Below are 23,411 nucleotides of genomic sequence, written 5' to 3'. Positions count from 1 at the left end.
AACCCACTGAGCCACCCAGACACCCAGAAAAGTAATTTTTTGAAACCCAGAGTTTTAAGAATATTTTTGAGAATGCAATATTGAGGTCTTTCCTGTGTACTCAACCGGTTCACTATCTTATAGGTAAAAAGTCAGTTCTAAAAAAAAAAGGTGGTGATTAACAAGACAGATCTCAGACAATAAACTCACTGTGAGACTTTAATTAACTTTTTCGCTCTGTGCCTCAGTTCCCACATCTGTAAATTGAGGACTATAAGTTTAACTCAGATTTCTTGTGAGATTAAATGACTCATAGGTACGAAGCACTTGGTGTTTGCCACATAATAAATGCTGTAGAATTGGTTGCTAACAATCATTATCCTTTTTTTTTTTTTTTTAAGATTTTATTCATTCATTAGAGAGAGAGAGACAGCACACAAGCAGGGGAAGAGGCAGAGGGAGAAGGCAAAGCAGACTCCCCGCTGAACTGGGAGGCAGACGTGGGGCTTGATTCCAAGACCCAAAGATCATGACCTGAGCTGAAGGCAGATGCTTAACTATCTGAGCTACCCAGGCGCCCCCAACGATCATTATCCTTAAAAGTTGTGGGGTGCCTGGGTGGCTCAGTGGGTTAAAGCCTCTGCCTTCAGCTCAGGTCATGATCCCAGGGTCCTGGGATCGAGCCCTGCATCGGGCTCTCTGCTCTGCGGGGAGCTTGCTTCCTCCTCTCTCTCTCTGCCTGCCTCTCTGCCTACCTGTGATCTCTATCTGTCAAATAAATAAATAAAAATCTTTAAAAAAAAAAAAGTTGCTACACACCTGTGTCACCTTCTGCTATAGCAATTGGTAAGAAGAAAAGCTCCCGGTGAGTAAAGCACACCTCTAAGTATTAAAAATGAAATCTTAGGGGCACCTGGGTGGCTTAGTCGGTTAAGTGTTGCTCTCGATTTCAGCTCAGTTGTGAGATCAAGTTGTGATCTCAGTTATGAGATCACACGCTGCATTGGTCTCCCCTCTCAATGGGGAGTCTGCTTTTCTCCCTCTCTCACTCTTTCCCTCTCTCTCCAGCCCTCCCTCCACTCATGTGTCTTCTCTCTCTCTCTCAAATAAATAAATCTTTTTTTTTTTTAAAGATTTTATTTATTTATTTGACAGGGATCACAAGTAGGCAGATAGGCAGGCTGAAAGAGAGAGAGAAAGAAGCAGGCTCCCTGCTGAGCAGAGAGCCCGATGTGGGACTCCATCCCAGGACCCTGGGATCATGACCTGAGCCAAAGGCAGCAGCTTAATCCACTGAGCCACCCAGGTGCCCCTAAATAAATCTTTTTTTAAAAAACGAAATCTGAGTGCTTTCAAAGCCCTTGTCACACTTTGCTCTCTTTCTCCACCTTGCGGGAGAAACACTTCCACGTGAATCACCCCAGCCATGCTCTGCCTCCAATAACCTCCCATACTACAGAGCATAGGCCCTGACTCAGGGACCTGGCTCAAACCTGGCTCAAACCCTTGTTCCTTCACTAACCTGCCATGAGACTCTTGGCCAAACCAAAGGTCTCCAGTCTTAATGTCTTCACAGGAATGTCAGAGGAGAATGCAAGTCACTGTAAGTGAAGGTGCCTTGTATCCACCCAAACTCTGCCAGTTTCAGAAATACACAACTGATGATCTGTTACATGAAAGGGCTGAATTCAAAGAACAAGTGTCTAGCAAGTCACTACCATAAGTTTACTTGTTGATAAAAACTCTGTGGTGATTGAATCAACTGCTGAAGGAATAGCCCCCTCCCAGAATGCTCTCCTGATGGGGCTGCTGGTGTCCCACCTGCCACCAGCACCTCAGGGTAGAAAAGCCCTGAAATGCTGAACTGTTCCTTTTCTCCCCTAGACGTTTCCTCTAGGATCAACACTCTGTGTCCTTTCACTTCTCTGGAAATAACTTGTCTCCCTTCAAATCCAAGGCACCAAAACATACTGCAGATTCCTACAGTTCAATCCACAACGACTTTTAATCAGTTCAAAAAATCTCAGAGAAGCGGGTTCACCAGTTCCGTGACTTCAAAGCAGTTAATCTCTTGAGGCCACAGCCTCCTTACTAGGAAAATTATATTTCAGATTCTAAGAGTCAACATGGGCTTGGCACAACTATAAACTTGGCTACCACTGTTTCCTATCTCTCTGACCCTTCTGGTTAATTCCATAAACCTCCACCCCTAGACCAGGTTGATATCCATCTCACTCTAAGATCTCTCTGGTTTTCAAGAAAGTAGGTCATGACTTGTTTTTGTTCTCAGGTATGAAAGGTTGCTCTCCTCCCACCCTGGCCCACCTGGCCCACCTGGCCCACCTGGCCAGGGTCCTCACACAGCTGGGGCTTAGAAAAGTCATGCTTAGTGGAGAGACAAAGGAAGGAATGCATGGATGAATGGATTAACTTGTTCATTCATTCAACAAATACTTACTGAGTGTCTGTTATATACCAGAGAGAGTAGTTCAGTAAGAACATGATCCACCTATTACGTGGAGGTGAGAGGCCAGGGGACGCTCCCCTAAGTAAGTGAGATCTGGCTGAGACCTGGAGGAGGAGTAGGAGGTAACTCTACCAGGAGTATTCACAAGACCAAAGGTCCATCAGCTGGAAAGAAGGAAGAAATGAATGGATGAAGGAAGGAATGAGTGAATGAATGAGTGAACTAAAGGACCAATGAATGGGCAGCCAGCCTTCAACCTTGGTTACTGGCACTCTGTCTCTCATTGGGCTTCTTTTTCGAAAGAAATTAGCACCTCTTTGTTGCGGGACACATATGGTTATGTTTCATTAGTCTGTGAAGCAGGTGTAAGTCCTGGACACCTGCCATGGTGTAGAAAAGAAGTTGGCAGTATCTATCAAATATTTCCTTGGTCCCTATTGTGCAGAAAGCAGTCATTATCCAAATGGAGAGCTGAGAAATTTCAGACTTCTGCCACTGCAGGGGACCGGCTCCTCTCATCTCTTCACTGATTCACCCCAAGTTCTTCCAAAGGATAGCTTCTGTATCAGCCCTTTCCATTATCAACATCATTGAAACACCTCCCCATATTGGCTCTAGCAGTTTCGATTTTTAAAAAATTTTGCAATAAAATCCAGTAAATCCAGCACAGAATTTAACCATGTCTTTCTTTCTTAAGGTGAAAATCCTCCAGGGAGATAAGTTTACTAAGCAGAAAGAAAGAAAAAAAAAAAAAATCTTTTGTCATTCCTGAGAAGTGGGGGGAGGGAGGGGAGAAAAAAAACCCTGTAAATGTCACTACTGACTAATCCGATCTATTTTTGGAAGGCCTTGGGGGGTTTTAGGGCTTTCCATGTGGTAAATTAAACAGCGGCATTCCTCTGAAACAGGAATGTGCAGTCTTTACTCCCTGCGGCACTCACCTGCAGCAGCCATAATTAGGAGCCTGAAAGGTGAGTGGGAATTTTGGGGGTGGGGTGCAGTTTCCAGTTGCACCCCTACCTGCCCTGGGGTACTGCAGGTCACTGGCATTTTTAAAGCCCATGAATCAAGCGTGACCCTCATCTGACGGCTTTCCCAGGGCCCCTGTGGACTCGAGATGGTGCTCTTCTTGCCCTCGCCTCCCAGGCTGTCTCCTACCATTGACTCCATTTACACGTGACTTAGACAGTGGATGGTGCGGTCAGATGCCCAGATCTCTCTCTTCCTATGAGCCTACCCTGAACTTGATCAAATTAGTGTGAGTCCTACCCAAAATGTCACTTGTTAGAAGTTCAGAAAGTGTTTTGTTGTTACCAAATGGCATTTGCATGATACTGGTATTCACTGGAGGAGTAAAGCTGGGCACACTGGGAAGTACGTTCTTGCCATGTTTTTAAGTTCTACCGAACTTGTAAGTACTTCTTACACTGGCCACTTTGTGTCTTCCCCTATCAGGTTGATGGCGTTACTCGGAAAAGAAATGGAAAAGAAATGTTTGCAGCGGTGGTTCATTACACGAGCCTCTCTACTTTTGTGTGTATTTGAGATTCTCCATGATAAGGTAAAAGAAAAATAAACAAGCACAGCATTTCACATGCTACAGGATCTTTGATGCTTTTACTTTCTGCTCTTCAGCCCAACTGAAGACATCTCCAAGTGAGAAACCTTGGAAAGCCGAGCTTGCCCCAAATCCCGGCTCATTTTGCTCCGTTGCTTCGAAGTGGGGCTCATTTTTTTTTCATTTTACATCCCACCAATACTTTCATAAAGGAACTCTGTCTCATCGGGATTAAATTAAAGGTTCATTTCTTCTAAGAGGGAAATTACATATTAACAGGCATTCTGATGTTATTCTTACCTTTTACCTAAAAGGTAAAGGCTTTAAGGACGTACATAGTTGCAATGTTATTACTGGAAGTAAATTTTATTCCTCTGTCTAGAAAACATATTAGCGCAAATGATGATGTCACGGTAGTTGAATTTTGCAATACAACAATTGAGGATTTTTACGACTACCTTAAGCCTAAACCACAACACAGATAAGTAAAACACTGAAAATGAATTCTGTAATTGTCATTGCCACACCCAAAAATATCCACTGAACATTTACAAAGTTAATAACAAGGCATAGCATGCTAGCAGATAATCATGGGGGTGAAACTACACTGGTTTCTTAGGAACTGTTATAAAAACTCCACATCCCACCTACACAACTTCGGGTCACAAGTGTTCTACTCCCAGCTGAAAACCGTTCTCTCAGCACATGTTTTTAATACACCCCAGGCCAGGACAAATTGGCATTCCCTTCACAGCCCTGTGCATATAGACAAACAGACACATGAAAGAGGCGGGGCAGAGAACTGAGGACTCCAAGCCAACTCTCCCCAGATCACAATCCCCATCCCACTCCACAACACCCCAGCTTGGTCCTGACATCAAACCAGCTTCCTGGGCTCTGGGTGAGAGCAGAAAACAAATTTCCTCATGCTCCATTAAAACATCCACTAGTTATTCAAAAGAAAACCCTAGAATCTGCTTGATAATATGGATCATTTTGAACTAACCAGATGATCATGGCCAGTCTGAACTAGCAAAAGCCTCCTTTATGCTTTAATGTAATGTAGAGGACAATTTTTGAAGACTTTTATTTATTTGTCAGAGAGACAGAAAGAGTGAGAGAGCACAAGCAAGGGGAGCAGCAGGCAGAGGGTAAAGACTCTGCCCCTGAGCAGGGAGCCTAATGCAGGACTCAATCCCAGGACCCTGGGATCATGACCTGAGCTGAAGGCAGCTGCTTAAGTGACTGAGCCATCCAGGCGTCCCTAGAGGACAATTTTTAAAAGTAGTTTTATTACATTGATAATCTTGGTGTAGGCTAACATGTAAGGTAGGCTAACAAAGGACTGTTTTATAGGCATCTCTTGCTTGGCGACTCAGTAAGAAAGACTTTCAATGCAGTCATTTCTTAAATTCTAAGATGTCCAGATAGCGCTCAGTAACCGTGTGGGGTTTTTTTAAGCTTTTTGTTTGTCTGTTTTTAAGCTTTCTTTTTTGTTTTGTTTTTGTTGTTGTTGTTGTTTTTAAGCTTTCTTAAAAAATTCTACTCTTATTCCAGTGTAATACCAATGCCTTTTGCTCAGTTTACCTTCTCATATCTATTATTTGTCTACTTTATCTTAGCTGGGTTATGACCTCTTCTTAAATCATTAGTTGAATGCGAGATTTTAAGAAGAAAAAGCTGCAAAACCAGGTCTTCTTAAGAATCCTTGCTCCCAGACAAAGGGGCAACAAGCAATCTGCAAGACCAAATAGAGAGAAGGGCATCCACACAGCTTCCCAAAGGTGCACGAGCAGTGCCAGGGCCCCAGGCTGAAGATGAGCGTGTGCTGTGTGACTCTGGGACGGACATCCATGGTGCCTGCACACACACAGTGTGTAGGCTTATTCTAGACGTCAGTCTCCTTCCTCTTACCCACAGCTATCCTGTAGAAATTGGTACACTAACCCCTATTCCAGAATCCTCTGGGAACCTCACCCCACACCTAAGTACTCTCACTTATATTAAAGGGCAGATTCAAAATCCCAATATTCTCTTTCAGTTTAAACAAGACTTCGGAGAGTAAGCTTCCATGTAAACAATAATACAAGGCCAGGGAAAAGATGTGACTTAGCCAGAGGAGGTAAGAATTAATATACAGGCAGAGCTTCTAGGTCCACTTAAAGAATTTAAAGTTTGCATTCATTTATCCCAAACCCATCAAAATGGCATTGCAAAAAAAAAAAAAAAAAAAAAAAAAAAGCTGTTAAGGAGAAAAAAACTAAGCAGCCAAGCAATTCTGTGTATGGGACTTCAGCCACAGGTGTGGGTAGAGTGAAATACCAACAGAAATAGAGTGAAATACCAACCAACCCCAGTGGTTGAAAGAGTGAAATACCAATAGAGTGAAATGCCAACAGAAAACAGGGAGATTAACTAAAAGATTCACAATGGATAAAGAGACACACAGGTGCACATGCACACAGCCACCAACATCACCCCTTTTACTAACCTTTGTGAGACAGAGCTATCAGAATACTTGCAAGGCAAGTTTACACCCTCCCAAAAAGAGACTAGACAACTCTTCTCTGGGGCAACTGAATATTCCAGGAGAAACCAGCCCCCACCTTCTGCATATACTAATATTTAAATCTTCCTATGGAAAAATCAAGAGCCCTTCCAGATCTCTCTTCAGAAAAGCCCACCAACTAATAAGCCCTACCTACATCAAACTTCCAATCCCCATTTTAGTATATCTCCCTTACAAATAAGTAACCAAGACATTTGGAAAAAACCACACCCTTCTTCTGAAAGAAAGAGACCAAACACAAAGAAAAACTCAGGAGAAATACAAAAAATAAGAATTAGAAGAAAAATGTTTTAAGGCAATGCTAATTTCCTCAGAAAGCTAAAAGCAGATATATTCATGGCACAATAATAGACATATAGATCAATGGAACAGAACAGAGAACTCAGAAATGGACACTCAACTCTACGGTCAACTACTCTTCAACAAAACAGGAAAGAATATCTACTGGAAAAAAGACAGTCTCTTCAACAAATGGTGTTGGAAAACTGGACAGCAAACATGCAGAACAATGAAACTGGACCATTTCCTTACACCACACACAAAAACAGACTCAAAATGGATGAAAGACCTAAATGTGACACAGGAATCCATCAAAATCCTAGAGGAGAACACAGTCAGCAACCTCTATGACCTGGCTCCAAAAGCAAGGGAACCAAAGGCAAAAATTCAACTATTAGGCCTTCATCAAGATGAAAAGCTTTTTCACAGCAAAGGAAATTAGTCAACAAAACCAAAAGACAACTGACAGAATGGGAGAAGATATTTGCAAAAGTCTTATCAGATAAAGGACTAGTATCTAAAATCTATAAAGAACCTATCAAACTCAACACCCAAACAACAAATAATCCAATCAAGAAATGAGCACAATACATCCCAATGGCCAAAAGACACATGAAAAAAACACTCGACATCACTTGGCATCAGGGAAATACAAATCAAAACCACAATGAGATCCCACCTCACACCAGTCAGAATGGCTCAAATGAACAAGTCAGGAAACAACAGATGTTGGTGAGGATGTGCAGAAAGGGGAACCCTCTTACACTGTTGGTGGGACTGCAACTGGTGCAGCTACTCTGGAAAACAGTATGGAGGTTCCTCAGAAAGTTGAAAATAGAGCTACCCTATGATCTAGCAATTGCACTACTAGGGATTTACCCCAAAGATACAAGTGGAGTGATCCAAAAGGGCAACTGCACCTCAATGTTTATAGTAGCAATGTCCACAATAGCCGAACTATGGAAAGAGACCAGATGTCCATTGATAGATGAATGTATAAAGAAAATGTGATGTACATATATTCAATGGAATACTACCCAACCATCAAAAAAAGGTGAAATCTTGCCTTTTACAATGACAGAGATGAAACTAGAGAATATTGGGCTCAGCGAAATAAGTCAGTCAGAAAGATAATTACCATATGACCTCACTCATATGTGGAATTTAAGAAACAAAACAGAGGATCATAGGAGAAAAGAGTTAAAAATAAAATAAAATAAAATCACAAAAAGAGACAAACCATGAGAGACTCGTAATCATAGCAAACAAACTGAGGATTGCTGGAGGGGAGTGCGTAGAGGGATGCAGTAACTGGGTGATGGACATTAAGGAGGGCACATGATGTAATGGGCACTGGATATTATATAAGACTGAAGAGGGATGCTTTTTTGACTCAGTCAATTGAGCACCTTCTTTTGGCTCAGGTCATGATCCCAGGGTCCTGGGCCTGAGTCCCTCATGGGGCTCCCTACTCAGTGGGGAGCCTGCTTCTCCTTCTCCCTCTGCTTGCCACTCTGCCTACTTGTGCTCTTTATCTGTCAAATAAATAAATAAAATCTTAAAAAAAAAAGACTGATGAATCACTGACCTCTACCTCTGAAATTAATAATACATCCTATGTTAGTAATTAACTAACAATTAGAATTTAAATTTTAAAAAAATTTTTAAATGAACTCTCATTTTCCCAAGTTAAAAAAAAAAAAAAAGATATATCCATGAAATAAGACACTATTTTTAAAAAGAGAACTCTTGGGAATTCTAAATATGACAGCAAAGATGAAAAGTTCAATGCACTAAATAATAAAATGAGGATAATAATAATAAATAAGCTAATAATAATAAATAATAAGTAATAAGCTAAATAAATAATGAGCAAATTCCCAGAAAGAATAGGAAAAAGAGAAAGAAATAGAAAAGAGAAAAAGGGTTTTATTTGGTTATTTTTGTTTTTTAGATAGAAGATTAATCCAGAAAGGCCAATATCTAGAAAAAGAGTAGTGAAAACAGAAAAAGAGAGGGAGGGAGGGAAAACAGAAATAGGAAGGAAGAAAGAAATGTAATCTTTATGAATGATGCAGCACATATGTAGTTGGGGTTCAAGCAATTTAGCACACCATAGAACATTAAGCCAACAACGGCAAAAATGGAGAACCATCAAAATTTACAGTAATCCTCAAGACTCAGGAACTTGCAGTCCCAGATACTTGAGAGTTAAGGCAAAGAAAACCAAAGAAAGGCTATGTGAAGGCGGTTTGAAAAGCAATCGGAGCTTCTATTGCCTCCCAGCTCTGTATCATTGAGTCTGCACCCTGCTCTTCCCCACACCTGTTAGAAAATGGTAGGTTTATTCTTTGAAGAAATTCTTTGTGGATTGGTGGTCAAACCGCCCAGCCATTGGTTTTGGGAACAGAACCACAAACTAGGGCATAGAGTGACCATAAAATGCTGAGACTCCCAGCCCTATTTCCCCAGGTGGCTACCAGAACACTGGCAGCATAACCCTATGAACTTGACAAAAGAAAAGAAAAGTTTTTTTCTGGAGAATGCGACCAGCCCAAGAAAAAAGACCAGAAAATGGGGACCTGGGTGTCTCAGCTGGTTAAGTGTCTGCCTTCAGCTCTGACTCAGGGTCCTGGGATCCAGCCCTGGTCGGGCTCTCTATTCAACAGGGAATCTGCTTCTCCCTCTCCCTGTGGGATCTCTCTCACCCTTGCTTTCTCTCAAATATGGAAATAAAATCTTTTTTTAAAAAAAGACAAACTAAATCCTTTAATTTTAGAAAAATCTAAATCATGTTTCCTACAATAATCAGTGCTTCATGCTACGGTGAAGCTCAGTCAACAAGCCCCAAGTACAAGCCCAGAGATTCCAATTAGTTAATCTTCTACTCTAATACAAAGCAGACATCCAAGGATTACCAGATTCCTAAGGAAAGCTGAAAACAAGAAAACTAGATAATAAAACAAGTAGATAAAAACAACTTGAAGAAGAAAAAAAAACAACTTGAAGGAAGCAAAATAAATAAGGATTAAAGAAATTAAACAGTGCAATTAAGGGGAGCCTAGGTGACTCAGTCAGTTGAGTGTACAACTCTTGGTTTCAGCTCAGGCCATGATCTCCTGGTTCTGGGACTGTGCTCACATCTGGCTCCATGCTCAGTGGGAAGTCTACTTGAGATTCTCTCTCTCTCTCTCTCCCACCTGCCCCTCCTCCACAAGCATGTTTTTTCTCTCTCTCTAAAATTAAAAAAAAAAGTCATTAGTACTCTCAGTAAAATAAGATACAGTATTATACCCTTCAAACAATGATAGGAAAGTATGAAAAAGAACATCCAGGTTACGAAAAAGAACATCCAGGTTACGAAAAAGAGAAATATTAATGTAAGGGCCTGGTTAGCCAGAGGAATTAAGTTGCAAATCCCAGATACAGGGGTGGGCCAGGCCAGATGGAGACATCCAATCAGTGGGGTGTGCATATATTTACTGTGGTAAATTGAAATCCCATTGGCGACCTGTGTATGGGTTGGGCTTAACCACCTATATAAAGGTTAGTCTGTGAGGCTAGGGAGTAGTAGGAGGAGTTAAAATAGCCATTGCAGGGCGCCTGGGTGTCTCAGTGGGTTAAAGCCTCTGCCTTCCACTCGGGTCATGGTCCCAGGGTCCTGGGATCGAGCCCCACATCGGGCTTCTCTGCTCGGCGGGGACCTGCTTCCCCCTCTCTTTCTGCCTGCCTCTCTGTCTACTTGTGATCTCTATCTGTCAAATAAAACATAAAAAATCTTTAAAAAAAAAAAAAAAGATTAGCCATTGGGATAGCCGTTAGGGTAGTCTTCGTGAGAGTCTGAGCATCATGGTCATCATGGTCGTCAGGAGCATGGTGGCTGTCCTGGTCATCCTAGTTGTAGGCAGCGGCGCCAAGGCGAACAGCCTCGCCATGGAGCAGCCATGGAGCAGCCTCGCTGTGGAACCACCACGAGCTGCGGAGCCGCCACAGCCTTGCCAGAGTGGAATCATTCTGGGGAGTGGCCCTGTCCAGGGAGCGACCTCAGCAGCAGCGGCCTTGTCCTGGGAGCAGCCTCGTCCAGAGTGGCCTCTTCTTGGGAGCAGCCCCGTCAGGGGAGCAGCCTCATTCCGGGGAGCGGCCTCCTCCAGGCAGCGGCCTCATCTGGAGTGGCCTCATCCTGGGAGCAGCCTCCTCCAGAGCGGCCTCATTGGAAGCAGCGTCATGGGGAGCAGAGTCTGCGTCATCAGGGTTGTCGTCCTCGTCATCATCGCCTCTTCATCGTCAGGAGCGGCTTCGTCCACAGCAGCCTCGTTGGCAAGCAGCCTCATCCAGAGTGGCCTTGTTGGGGTCATCGTCGCCTCCTCGAGTGGCCTCGTCTGCGGAGCGGCCTCGTCCAGAGCGGCCTTCTTGGGAGTGACCTTGTCAGGGTCATCGTCGTCATCTCTTAGTAAGAGATGGCCCCTACCAGTCTGATTTTCAATGCTTGGCACGAAATAAAGCTTTGTTTGATTTTTGCTTTGTTTTAGTCTCATTCCTTTGATCACGGACCCTAACAATTAGAAATTAATAAACATTAAAGCTTTGTTTGATTTTTGCTTTGTTTTAGTCTCATTCCTTTGATCACGGACCCTAACAATTAGAAATTAATAAACATTATGGTAATAATGAGAAACTGAAAAGAAGGATCAGAAAAAAAAGTGGAGGTATTCTCCTAAAAAGGAGAGTAAGACACAGAGGGAACAATAGAAAAGAAAAAATAAAGACATTAGAGGACCAACTGCAGGATTTCCAATATCTAACTAACAAGAGTTTCAGAAACAGGGAACAGAAAACCAAGGGGAGGAAATCATCAATAAAGTAATTCAAACAAATTTCTCAGAAGTGAAAGATGGGAGTTTCCGGATTTCCTGAAAGGGCCCTGAGGGCCCAGCATAATAAGTGAAAATAGGCCCATGCCCAGGAACATTTACTGTGTTTCAGAACACTGGAGACAAAGGGAAGATCCTTTCTGTCTTGACTACTACAGGATATTCTCCACCAAAACAAGAGAGTAAACCAAGAAAGAGGAAGAGATAAGGAATCCAACTCGGAAGAAAAACAGGAAATTCCAAGGTTGCTAAGGAAAGGAATGTCCTAAAATGACAGCTCTGCAACAGCACGGAGAGCACTCAACCCAGACAAAATTGGATTGGGGTGGGGATGGGGAGGCTCTATTTAAGAGAAAGAGACTGGTAGATTACCAAATTTTGGTTGATCTGTGTCAATCTGAAGGTAGATACAAAGAACATTATGTAAATAGAGTGGGAGTAGGAGTAAAGGGGCAACAGTTAATTTCAGGAAAAAACAAAAAGAAAAGAAACAACCACAGTCTACAATGTTCAACTGTAAATTGTAATTGCCTAGACAAGTTATGTAAGTACAGAAGTTGATTTAATCAACACGTGTATTATCATGGGAGCATGTGACACAGGAACAGAGAAGAAGATGATGTAAGAAAATTGGATGCTTATTTACCATAACAGGTGATAGAAAATGTCTAGAAGTCACAAATCAAAGCAGTCTAATCTAGGCATATTATTTGGAAGTGACAAGATATACACTCCAGAAGAAATGGCTGAGAGAATCAAAAGTGGTTGTCTCTATGAAGGGGTACTGGAAGTAGTGTAAAGAACAATGCAGGAGACCACTGTATTTTGTTATAAACTTTTTAATACTATTTAACTTTCTAAATGATGTACATGTATACTTTTAATAAAGCAATTGATATTTAAAAATATGTTCTATTTTTTCAAAATGAGAAAATAAAACAAGTGTAAAGGATTTTAGTTCATAATTAGATCAATGAGTCAACAGGGGGATGGACTACTGACTCCTCCAGATAAGAACTGGTCTTACTCCCCTCTTTTCCAGCACCAGCATGAAGTAGGAACTCAGTAAATTACTTCTTTAATTGATCATTCTATGGATAAGTATTTTAGGCTACATCAAGAGAATGATAGGGGAAAAGTTAATAGATAACACTCACTGAACACTCACTATGTATCAGTCTTTGGTCTAAGTCCTGGGCATATATTGCATCATTTAACTTTTACAATCCCGTGAGAAAAATGCTGACATTGTCCCATTTTAGTGACAAGGGAACTGAAGGACAGAGTATGTCATATAGTTCATTCTAAGTTACACAGCTACAAAGTATCAAAGCTGAATCTACACCTCCTCTGGCTGGCTCTGGAGTCTCCACTCTTTGCTAAACTTCACAGCCAAGGAGGAGTTGTCCTAGGGGCATACCACAGTTGGAATAATCTGTTCTGTTTTGAACACACTCTCTCTCCCTTTCTTTAGTAGTGGACTGTAATAGGATGTGAGAAGACCAAAAACCACCCAAGCGGGTGTGGGAATAGAAATAGTTTGTCAATGATGAAAATCATGTCTAATGTCTAATCATCTTTCAAGGAGGCTGATAAAGAAGAGGCAATAACTTATTCCTTGTGCCCCAAGCAGTAATGTTAGAACCAATGACAGAGATTATCTGAAGCTATATTTCAGTTTCAGGAAGAACTTATCCACTGCTCAATGGGAAGTCAATTGCTTTAGAAACTAGATGGTTCCATTACTGAAAATCATTAGCTCATCACACTCCAGGCTTAGAAGAAAATCTAGACATTTCATCAATCAACCTCAGAATGCTTAAATCACCTTTACATTATCCTCAAAGGTATTCTTAAACATTTCAGAGATAAAGAACACAGAAAGGGAAGTACACTCTTAAAAAATATTTAAATCAAAGTTTAAACATGCACACAATTTAAGGAGTTTAATAGTTCTACAATATTTTTTAATTAATTTATTTTTTTCAGCGTAACAGTATTCATTGTTTTTGCACCACACCCAGTGCTCCATGCAATCCGTGCCCTCTCTAATACCCACCACCTGGTTCCCCCAACCTCCCACCCCCCGCCCCTTCAAAACCCTTAGATTGTTTTTCAGAGTCCATAGTCTCTCATGGTTCACCTCCCCTTCCAATTTCCCTCAACTCCCTTCTCCTTCTACAAGATTTGTTACAAAAAGTTCCTCACTGGAGGCAACCACTTTCAATTTTTTTTTTAGGCAATTTTTCTGGAAATTTTTATCTCTATATTTCTAAATATCTCCTTATATTGCCACTTCTTGATTTTTCAGGATTAGGCATTCTCCAATTACTTTCCACAATGTTATGATTTTATTCTCTTTCACTCCCCACCCACAATATACCCTCTCCATCTCTTTACTATTTAAACATAGTTTATGTAATTTTGGTTATTCACTTTGGTTATTTAGTGTTTATATTATTATAACTAAACACTACTCAGAATCGAATCATGATGCAAACCATGACTATTTTCCTTTCCTAAACATCTTCGTGATGCCTCTGAAATTAATAAACATCTCCCTTTTTTGCCTTTGCTTATTTTTTTAGTGTACTTAGTAATACAAATCCTCCATTTTCTATTCAATATATGAATTTCTTCTTGAGACAGTCATACACATCAGGTTTCTAGCCATTTTACCCCTAAAGAAGCCTGTCTCAGAGCCTCCCAGCTTTTCCTAATGTGGACTGGCTACTCTCCATGCTTAGTGCACAGTTGCTATCTGGGAACTGCCCTTACCATCACCTGGAGATTCCCATCACCTTTCTCCTGTTTCCTGTATCTCTTGTATCACTCTTAATTTGGTTTTCTCCATTGTTTTAGTGGTGTTCATCCCACAGCAGCTTCTTAAGAAAGGTTGTGTGGGAGGTAAAAGAATTTTAATATTTCAAGACTAAATATATCTTTATTCTACCTCACACTTGATTCTAAATTGCATTCTAGCTTCTACTATTACTATTGAAATGTCATTCTGATAGCTGTTCTTTGCATGACCAGTTTTGTCTCCCTTGAAGTTTTTAAGATTGTCCCCTTGTCTTGAGTGTCCTGAAATTTCACAATACTGTGCCCTGGGTGTGGGTCTATTTTCTTGCATTGTGCTGGGCACTCAATAGGCAATTTCAGACAGGAAACTCATGTCTTCCAGTTCTGGGAAATGTACTTGAATTACTTTGTTGATGACTTCCTCCCCTTGGTTTGTTCTGTTCCCTCTTTTGGACACTTTTATTCAGAAACTGCACTTCCCAGGCTGATCCTCTTATTATTCTATCTTTAATTTATCACCGATGTTTCTATCTTATTTCTTTCTAATTTCTGGGGTAGTTCCTCAACAGCATCTTCCAAACCTTCTGTTGAAATATTCACTTTTTGTGCCATTTTGTTAATTTCTGAGAGCATTTTTTGTTCTATTGATTGCCTTTTCTAAAAGCATCTTATTTTCATTTTATGATTAAAATATTTTTTATATTTCTAAAGACATTAATAGTAGCTTTTTTCCTTGAAGTGTTTTTCTCTTTCCATAAATCTCCTTTTTTCTCTCTCTTTGCATTGGCTTTTCTAGTTGTTTATTTCATTATTTTGGTCTCTTTCATTTGAGGCTGTTCTTGGGGGTCTTGTATTCCTTGGTTATCTGCTCATATTAAATAGGGACTTAAAAACTGGCTGGAAGCTCTGGCCTTTCAATGGAGTTTGGCCAATTTTGGTTTCCCTATAGTGGAACCTAGCTGGGTTGTTTGGTGGGGAACCTCCAACATCAGAAACATCAGGTATTTCTTCTTGGATTGGTCAGATACACCAGAGTACACTCTTCTGTTCTGTTTGGAAGTTGGAGTCCCAGCTCACAGAATTCTAAGAGCCCATGGGTGTGTTTGGATAATATTTCTGCCATGGTCCTCAACTATGCTGTAGAAGCAAACAAGTAGAGTGAGTAAAAGCATGAGCTCTGAAGCCAGGATTGATATACAGCTTTGCCACTGCATGACCTCAGGCAAATTATTTAGCTCCTCTGTGCCTCTGTTACCTTATCTGTAAAATAGGGTTGGACTAGTTTTCTAGGCTCTATAACAAATCACTACAATATAGAAACTTAAGACAATATGCATTTATTATCTCACAACTTCCATGGAGTCAAGACATGACTTAGGTGGGGATTCTGCTCAGAAACCCATACAGCTGCAATCCCGGTATTAGCTGGGCTTCACGTGATCTTATCTGGAAGCTTACTGCTTTTAATTTCATTCAAGTTGTTTGTAGAATTCATTTTCTTGTGTCTGTAAGACTGAGAACCCTGATTCTTACTGGTTGTCAGCTGAAGGCCACCCTCAGATCCTAGAGGTTTTCCTCAGCTACTAAAAGTAGCTTCAGGTCCATGCAACATAGCTGCTTACTCCATCAAGCCAGCAAAGAGAGTGACCAAAGCTAGTCTGCTACCAAAATGGAACTTTATATAATATTACATAATCATGAGAGTGACATCTATCATCTTTACCATATTCTAGTTAGAAGCAAGTCCCAGATCCCATTCACACTCAAGGGAAAGCAATTATACAAGGGATGTGAACACCAATTATATATATATATTTTTATATAAGTCTATGCATGTAATTATATACAAATATATAAATTTTATATATAAAATAAATTCTATTTATATTATAATATATAATTATATAAACTTATTTATATAAGTTTTTATAAAATAAATTATATATAAAAATAAATTATCTATAAACATATATTTATATATTTGTATATAATATACAATAACTTATTCTTTTATAATTATATATTTATGATAAATACATAATTATATAATGTATATTTGTATATGTATATATTATATGTTTATTATAATTATATAGTATATATTTATATCTTACATATTGTGATTATATATTGATATTAATATAACAAATATATAATTATAAAAGAATATGTTATTTTTATATGATATATATTTATGTATAATATATAATATATATAAGATACTTTTATACTTAAGTATAAGTATTTAAGTATGTAATTATAATTACATATAAGTATATACTTCTTTGAGGTAAAATGGCTAGAAACCTGATGTGTATGAATGCCTCAAGAAGAAATTCAGATATTGAACAGAAAATGGAGGATTTGTGTATATACACATATATATAATTTATATATTATTATATAATTGTCATAATTATATAATAAGTATAAAAAATTTCAATCAGTCAATGCCTGGTTTATTGTTAGCATTGAATAAATATTAGCAGTTTTTTTCATTATTATTCTATTGGAAGATATTTGATGATATAGAAATATATCAAAGAAATACTATAAAGTAAAAAACCAAGTTGCTGAGTGAGGGACAATATATTACCTTTTTTTAAAAAAATTTAAAACATACAAATATATATACTCATACATAGATAGGGAATTTTTAAATTAACCGTTAATATTTGGGGGTGTGAGTTAAGGCTACTGCAGCACAGGTGAGAATGTTGGGAGTCACATGATCTTTAAGGACCCTTTGAACCCTAGAGTCTAAGAAATTATTGATCTAGTCCAACTATACCTTAGCTGACCTCAGACTAGCAGTGCCAGTAAAAACTTGAAACTTTCTTCTAAATCCATACTTCTGGCTAGATATTTTTTAAGATTTTATTTATTTATTTGAGAGAGAGAGACAGTGTGAGAGAGAGAAGAGTGAGCGGCAGCTGGAGGTGGGGAGGGCAGAGGGAGAGGGAAAAGCAGGTTCCCCACTGAGCAGGGACCCCCCCCTCCCCAATGCAGGGCTTGACCCCAGGACCCTCAGAACATGACCTGAGCTGAAGGCAGATGGTTAACCAACTGAGCAACCCATTCAGTCCTAGGCTAGATCTTAGTCCCCAAACAATACAATTGAACTCAGCAACAATTGACTGAGAATACTTTATACATAAAGCATTGACTTTGATGCTATAAGAAATAAAAGAGTATTGAAAGAGGTGGTCTTGGAGTGAATCAGATGAAACCACAAGAAACAGTAGGAAAAAATACAAGGCAGGTATGATTAAAAGCTAAACCTCTACCATCAATAACACCACTTGTTAATGTTTCTATATATCTGTTCTTCTGGCTCCTTCACAGTTTTTCATCTTGGAAGGCAATCCCTTAAGTGTACATCCATCTCATTGTGGCCAAGGGGAAGGCTCATCCTGATTGACTCTAACCCATCAGAATTCTGTCTATGGTCAGGAGTGGGTCTATCCCACTAAATGTCAGTAGTGTCTCCTTCTAGTCATAATGATCAAGAATATCCCCCCACACATTTTCAACTACATTTGGGAATAACTACTCAAAGCTGACAACCACACCTCTCTCTTCTCCTTTTTTTTTTTTTTTTTTCAAGTAGTCTCCATGTTCAAGCTCTCCAACATAGAGCTTAAACTCACAACAACACTGAGATCAAGACCTGAGCAGTGATCAAGAGTTGGATATTTGGACACTTAAAGACTGAGCCACCCAGGGGACCCTACGCTCTCTTTTTAAAAAGGTAACTGCTTGCCACACAATGGAGGAGCAGCAGAATGGAATTTGGGGCAATAACTACGATAGTACAGTATCATCATCCCCATTATAGAATTAAGAAAACTCAGGCTCAGAAAGTTGTAACATGTCCAAAGTTACTCTGTGATCAAAGGCAAGCCACTTAACTTCTCCGATACCTAATTACTTCTTCTATTATAGGAAGCTAATAATGCCATCAGAAAGTTTGCAAACTTGGTGCTTACACAAGTTGAACACACATACACGCAAACATGTGGTACAATGACACATTAACCTGCCTCCACTCCAGAAGAGAACAATGAAAATCTTAGAGATGACATCAAATGGCCTCTCCCAAAACTGTCTCAAATAGTATGATCTCACATTCTTTCTCAGTTGAAATACTGTGAGTTTGTAAAGGGGAACTCACTCTTGTGTGTATGTGTACATATGTGGGTGGGAAAATAGGCAGAGTAAGCTTTTTCTGACTTAATTTCTGTCCTCAGCAGCCCTGCGGAAAAAACACTACTCAGTTGGCAACTATGATAGATCAGCCCTTAAGACTGACAATTCTCAGAGGAATTTTATGTGATCCCCAGGGGTGGGCTATCTGAGCACACTTGAAAGGAACAAGACCCAAGCAATTAGGATCCAGGGTCTTAGCGTGCCCTGAGTTAGTTCACCATCCCATTGTTTATCTCACTCCTGCGCTGCAGACCCTGTTACTACTCAGACACAACTGCTCTAAGTGCCTTCCTAGCAACATCCTACTCATGCACAGGAGCCTCTTCCAAAAACACACCCAGTGCCTGGAAAATCCTTCCCTGCCCTCTGAACAGCCTTCTTCATTCCCACCCCAGTCTCAGGTCCTGAAGTCCCAGCCTCCCCAGTTGTCAAGGCTCCACTGATTAACCAGAAAAAGAAGGTAATTTCCTAGAGTCTCTACCATTACACACTCACCTAAAAGGCCTTTCACCTGTTGTTCAAAAACCCAAGATAAGTATTTCCCAAAGAATAGCTGTTTATTGGTTGGTCTTTTACCTCACCAGTCTTCCTCATTCTTTCCACAGATAAGTCTGAAGAGGGTAGAAATGGTGTCCAACTTATTTGCAAAGTATCTAACACAATGCTATGCTACTCATTCATTCATTCATTCATTCATTCATTCAACAGGTGATAGCATCATCTCTGTACGAGGCTGAATAAGACTCTGCCCTCTTATAGATGAACAGGAGATAGAGAATATAGACATTTACAATACAGAACGATGCTTGCCCCCATGGGGCTGCTTTCAAAGCCCCCTCAAGTTGTATGCAGAATTCATCCCCTTGTGTCTGTAGAACTCATGACCCTATGATTAAGAAATAGGGAATTAAGGAAGACTACACAAACAGGGTAGCATGAGGTTGCCCTATTCTTCCCAGGTAGAGAGTAGAAAGACGGCATTTCAGAAAAAGTGAACAGTAGATTTGGGGGGAACATCATCAAGAAGACATGACCACCAGATGACCTGTGAGCTGGACACTGGGCATTCGGAGACTCCTCATCCTTTCCCCATTCCTTAGCATGTAGATTCTGCTTGCCTTTGCTGCGCTCAGAGGCTGCTCCAAGGGCCTACTCTTGAGATAGTAATGTGATGTTAAGAATGCCTGTACAGGGGTATTTGGGTGGCTGGTTAAGCCTCTGCCTTCAGCTCAGGTCGTGGTCTCAGGGTCCTGGGATGGAGCCCCGTATTGGGCTCCCTGCTCAATGGGGAGCCTGCTTTCCCCCTCTCTGCCTGCCTGTCTGCCTACTTGTGATATCTCTCTCTGTGTCAAATAAATAAGTAAAATATTAAAAAAAAATGCCTGCACAGCATATGTGACTAAACCCTGTTAAGGTCTCTGTAAACTTTTAAGGCTTGGCAGGTAAGTATGGGGATCAATTCACCTTGCTGCCACCCAAAACAAACCTCCCTTTGCTTATTAAAACTACCACCTACCGACCTGGAGTGGCCTGTCTCTTCAGGCTCTCTCTGAGCTGTGAGTACAGGGGCCAGTTTCAAGTTACACTAAGAAAGCTCTTGAGAGTGTTATTAACCAACAGCAGCACAAAAGCATAGCATAAAGTCTATTCAAACAATAGTCAAAGTTTGAAGGGAGAGTAGCAAGGTGATAAGTTTGGGCAAGTAGGCAGGGGCTTTATTAAGAAAGGCTTGCATGCCTAATGAAGAGGTTGAAATGTGAAGTCACTGAAGCATTTTGAATCAGAGAACGATAAGATCAGTTACTGTGTCAGAAAGAAGCCCCTGCCCCCGGCACCCGGCAGAAGGAGCAGAACAGGTGAAGGGAACAGAACAGAGAGGCTTTAGGAAAGATCTGGCAGGAGATGATGGCCCTGAACTAGGGTAATGATGGTACAAGTAGAAAGAAAGGGACAGATCAAGGAGAAGTTGATGAGGTATAACTCACAAGAGAGAGTATGGGGAGACTCACCTCATCAATACCAAGACTGCGGGAGGGTGAGCAGATATGGAGAAGAGCCTAGTTCGGGACCTATTGGCTTAGAGATGCCTGTGGGACTTGCATGTGAAGATATTCAGGAAGGGTGGAAGGGTCAAGGGCTCAGTCCAAGGTTGGGTTGAGATGAACATATGTGAGAGTCACACCCATAGAGATGGTGGCTGAGGCCATGGCAGGTGATGAGGAAATTCCCCAAGGAGAGGATATGGAGGGAGGAGAAAAGAGGATCCAAAGTGGACTTCTAGGAACACATACAAAGTCATCTAGAGACCACACAGAAACTGAGACAAACTAATTGTGGTTGATTCCTTTGGATCCTGACACCGTATCTTCTCTTTCATACAACACAGGTCCTGGACAAATTAGATCAATAATACCTTGCACAATATTATATTGGAAGGCTTAAAGGGATATGTACAGTCAAAATTATAACAAATTGTGTCTCCTTCCCTGCTCAAATCAAGGCATAACATGCTTGCCCTACAGCTATGTGGCCCTATTTGCATAGGAGCATGACTCCCCAAAAGCATCTTTTGTTCCCATGCAAAGTCGTCTTTGCTTGAGCCCAACTGCATTCCTCTATAAGTAAAGGTAGAATTAGAGGAAGAAAGACAGCCTGGAGCTGTATTTGTATTTCCTGAGCATTAAGACACTAAGTTAAATGACACAAGATATCCAGATTGATAGAGGTGGGTCTCCAACGACCAACACTCTGAGGAATGGATAAAAATTTCAATAACATATGAGATAAAAGATTTTTTTCCTCTTTATTGTAATAGCTGTGTGTGTGTGTGTGTGTGCGCGTGCACGCACACGTGAAGCTAATGGAACACATATTAAACTCCAATTTCCACCATGTGATGACCAGTAACAATTTATTTAAATCTTGATTTCCATGAAGCAGAGACTTTTCCACTTATAGAAAACTCAAGAATAGGCAAAACTGCTCTTTGCTGATTAGCAGTCATGATAGTGGGTATATCTAGAGGGTGGTTATTAACTGGAAGGGAATTGTACAGAATTCTATGGGGTAATGGAAATATTCTATATCTTGATCTGGGTGGTAGTTACATAGGTGATACATACATAAAAATTCTTCATGTCCTGCAACTAAGACCTTTGTATCTTACTACATGTAAATTCTATATCAGTAAAAATAGATAATCTGAAACAAAATAGATATAGCATACATTCCTACACACACACACAACAGACACCCAACAAGGTCTATGTTGTCCAGGAAAGAAAACAAATTAAAAGCAGACTGACATGATCTGATGAGCACTGGGTGTTACACGCAACTGATGAAACATTGAACACTACATCAAAAACTAATGATGTACTGTATGTCGAATTAATTGAACTTAATTTAAAAAAAGAAAGAAAGAAAAAAAGACTGGTCCACTTGAAGTGGAATGAACTGAAGGCCCTGGTGAGATCCAAGAGCTGACATAATGAGAAAGGGAGTGACAGAGCAGGGAGGTCAGGAACCATGATCAGGGTGGGCTGCTGGCCTCTAGGACCACATGGGTGAAGCAACCCCACTAGACAGCAAAATCCAAGATGAGGCTATATTGTGAAAAGCTACAATGGAAAAGAAGTGATGATCTTTGGAACAGAGGAGATCTCCAAGAGAAGGAACATCAGAGGGATCAGCTATGTGGTCACTAATGCTCACCAAAAAGCATGGCTGGAGTAGGAATTCCAAGTGTCAAAGATCTCAAAGCATTTGAGGAAGTAGCCAAGGAGACAGGAGATGATAGCTTGAGATAACAGCAAATCACTCAAGTGACTCATGAATGGTTTTGATTATGAGAGTAAAGAGGGAAAAAACTGGTTTAGGGTAAGGAACTCTGAAAAATTAGGTTTTTAAGCGAGAATGAAGTTAAAGGTCAGTGTTAAATCCCTGGAGGGAGGAAAAAACTGATGCTAGGTCACCTTCTCTTTGCTTCAACAGCCGTCTGTGCCATGCAACTGTAACAAAGCATCCCAGGTCAGAGTTCCTTAAGGACAGTACCTTCACAATGCCTGGGGGTCAATGAGTGTTGCAATATAAAAAGAGAAAGGAAAGAAGGGAGGGATGAAAGGAAGGATCTATTATAAAGAAAACCTCAGTTGTAATTTTTTTTTAATCTTTAATTTTTAAATTTCTTTTCAGTGTACCAAAATTCATTGTTTATGCACCACACCCAGTGCTCCATGCAATATGTGCCCTCCTTAATACCCACCACCAGGCTCACCCAACTTCCCAGCCCTCTCCCTTCCAAAACCCTCAGTTTGTTTCTCAGAGTCCATAGTCTCTCATAGTTCATCTCCCCAATTTCCCCCAACTCCATTCTCCTCTCCATCTCCCCATGTCCTCCATGTTATTTCTTATGATGCACAAATAAGTGAAACCATGTGATAATTGACTCTCTCTGCTTGACTTATTTCACTCAGCATAGTCTCTTCCAGTCCCGTTCATGTTGATACAAAAGTCAGGTTGTAATTTTTTAAAGTGCGTTAACTACAGCATGGTGGGATAAGCAGGGTTTAAAGTTTTACAGGCTGTGAATTACAGAGTTCTGATACTAAAAGGTTACAGAAAAATGATATTTTAAAATGTAAAAATATTTTAAACATTTAAAAACATTTGCATTTA

The 23,411-nt window shown here is 40.4% G+C and overlaps 1 long non-coding RNA gene across 1 annotated transcript; it reads left to right on the top strand.

Moving 5' to 3' along the window:
• The first annotated feature begins 3,281 nt into the window (after window positions 1-3,281).
• On the top strand, window positions 3,282-4,046 carry LOC309845587. The gene is made up of 2 exons (XR_014301357.1): window positions 3,282-3,417; window positions 3,902-4,046. It is a non-coding gene; the product is annotated as an uncharacterized lncRNA (long non-coding RNA).
• Window positions 4,047-23,411: the final 19,365 nt, after the last annotated feature.

Source organism: Mustela nivalis, assembly GCF_964662115.1.
Source record: "Mustela nivalis genome assembly, chromosome: 12".
Classification (NCBI taxonomy): domain Eukaryota; kingdom Metazoa; phylum Chordata; class Mammalia; order Carnivora; family Mustelidae; genus Mustela; species Mustela nivalis.
The sequence above is the reverse complement of the archived record's forward strand: the minus strand, read 5'-3'. Positions and strand labels throughout refer to the sequence as shown.